This window comes from Chinchilla lanigera, unplaced genomic scaffold (assembly GCF_000276665.1).
Source record: "Chinchilla lanigera isolate Chin_1 unplaced genomic scaffold, ChiLan1.0 scaffold00010, whole genome shotgun sequence".
NCBI lineage: Eukaryota > Metazoa > Chordata > Mammalia > Rodentia > Chinchillidae > Chinchilla > Chinchilla lanigera.
The window spans coordinates 13,143,339-13,146,021 of NW_004955411.1; the positions used below are offsets into that span (position 1 = coordinate 13,143,339).

The following is a 2,683-nucleotide window of genomic DNA, read 5'->3' on the forward strand; positions in this document are numbered from 1 at the left end:
GTAGCACCTCAATTAGGAAGCACATTACCAAAAAAGACAAACATCAAGTTTTGGCAAAGATGGGAAGAACTCTCAGATGTTGCTGGAGGATCCTCCAAAAATCAGTAACAGAACAAACTACGGGATATGTATGGACACGAAGCACTTACGCTGTCTGCTTGCAGCTACAAGCACAGGAGCCAAAAATGGAACAAATGTAGGTGTACACGATCAGTATGTTAACAGACCAAGGTGACAGAATATTCAATTCAGGATACCTCAAGCTTCTTAATCTTTAAATTCTGCCATTTGTACCATGGATGGGAACTTTGGAGGCTGAGGCAGGAGTTCAACAGCCTGGACTACACACACAGCAAGACGCTGTCTTAAAAACAAAAAATCGGCACAATCTCACTAAGCTAGAACCCACATTTCTCATAAAATAAGGGCAGAGGAAGGCGTTGGGACAAGGAATTACGGTATGGAACTACATATCAGGAGACAATGAGAATTATTTCAGGAGAAACCCTGAACACACACTACAGTACATACAATGAAATACAGCACACCAAATTGGTAAAAATTTCATGTATTAAATCCATTCAAGGGGCTGGGGATTTAGCTCAGCGGCAAAAGCGCCTGCCTGGCAAGCGCAAGGTCGTGAGTTCGGTTCCCAGTACCGGAGAAAAACAAAAACAAACAAAAAAAAAATCCATTCAAACTCATGTATGACTTATTCAATAAGAACTTTTGTTGTGCTGTGCTCTGATTTTCACTATTCCATTCCTTACACAGCAGCTTTTATATGAGAGCTCAGTATTTCATGACTGGGGTAGTCACTGCTTTCATCATATCCGTGACCAAACTGGGCCAGCTTATAAAATGCCATAGACTGTCCCACGATTTGGTAGAAACTGTTTTAATTGTAACTCTTCAATCCAAATAGGTAACTCCCCATTTGAAGAAACCCAGAACTATTTGCCTAGTATATATATAACTAATCTCCAATACCAAGAGAAAGAAAAATCAACTCAATCCCAACTTTCAGTGTTGTTTTCTTGGTTGTTCTCATCAGCTTTTCATGCAACAGGAAAACAATTACGGTACTAGCCCTAGAAAAGGAAAAACACAAAAATGTTACAACTTGTTTTTAACAGTACTTGAAAAAAAATTTTTGTCCATATAATGGTCTATTCTCAGAAGCCAGATCCGTAAACAGGTTTTTCAACAGAAATTCAGGTTCGGGATAGGATCATCATAGATAAGACCAAGGTCACAGTATGTTCTAAACTATTATGCAAAAAAAAAAAAATCTCTACTCACAGAAATTGATCCACTTTAGGCACTTCCCAGCAAGTTGGCCTCTGGGCATATTGTAATGCTCACTATTGCCTGAAAAAGAGTGAGCATTTTGAGTTATTAAGAAAAGAAACATCATAAAAGTCTAAGTTTATTATTTCATTTACAAATCTTGGTCTTATCTCAGAAGCCGAATCCGTGCATGTTTTTCTTCAGGTAATCAGCTTCGGGATAGGTTTCATCACTGATTAGACCAATCCTGCCTTACACCCTCGGTTCCATCAAATACTACACTGCAAAGGTAGAAGTTGTAAGCCACACAACTTACCTCAAAACCAAACAGCCGTCCAGTGACATCTACAGCTTCACTGTTGTTTATCGATACCCAAGCCACTGTTCAACGACAAAAAATTAGTTCAGTCTACACTCAAATAGACCACACGCTTAATCCTTAACATTAAGTCCAATACACACCTGATATGACTCAAGTTTTGAGTATGTATTTTTCCATTAACGATTGTGGCAGAAGCTTTGGAATTTTCTCACGCAACTAGTAAAAAGAAGCCAATTTCAAAAGATGCAGTATTTTTTTACTTCTGTAAAGAAATTTACCCCTTCAGTTTGATAAAGTCAGTTCAATGGTTTTTACCTTGGCATTTGCACGTAAACATTCCGATATACCTCTACAAAACGGCGACATTGCTCCTGCGGGGAAGCGATGTTTGAAATTAGCCTTCACAGAATGCGACGTTTGTTTTGAGCACTAATCCCCTCCCGTTTGTTAATCCGAATTGCACACAATGTCGCCTGAGAACTAGCTTCGAATTCAGCACAGGGTTAGGGCTGTCCCTGCTGAAATAAACTGGCGACGGAAAAATGGTATTTCATTTTAGCAAATGCGCGTGGCTCTAGAATCATAACCTCCCACGCCACACCTCTCAGCATAGCTTTCGGGCGGAAGTCAACTTCAGCGCGGCCGGCCACACGCGGCGCCCCAAGCCGCTCCAAACTGCAGCTCATAACACGTGTCTGTTCGCTATAACCAACTTCTGAACAGCACTCTACGCTCAAATCCTCAAAATCACAGCACTGAGGCTCGATCTTCTTCCTGCGCCACCGTTTTCCGCTTGGATACCAGGCCCATAAAACCCACTCACGTAGTAATGGACAATCCGTCCGGCGCTCCCGACGTAAAAGGACGAGCTCCGCCGCCTGCAGCTCCCTATATAGCCTCTTCTGAGTCAGAGCGAGGCCGCCCCGCCCTCTCTCCCCCATTGGACACGCGAGAGGGTGGGGGCGTGGCCCTTCCACGGAGTGAAAGAGCGGGAGCGCGCACAGCGTCGGTCTTCTTCAGGGGCCGTCCCGGGCGTGGTGCGCGCACCGCCCGCCCGCCCGCCGCGTGCCC

General features: G+C 43.5%; 1 long non-coding RNA gene across 1 annotated transcript; it reads right to left on the bottom strand.

The window, feature by feature from the left end:
* Positions 1-882: 882 nt before the first annotated feature.
* Positions 883-2,479, bottom strand: LOC102022795. The gene is made up of 6 exons (XR_259936.2): positions 2,436-2,479; positions 1,928-1,983; positions 1,753-1,828; positions 1,607-1,671; positions 1,303-1,371; positions 883-1,091 (listed from the first exon to the last, which is right to left on the bottom strand). It is a non-coding gene; the product is annotated as an uncharacterized LOC102022795 (long non-coding RNA).
* Between the last annotated feature and the right edge of the window lie 204 nt (positions 2,480-2,683).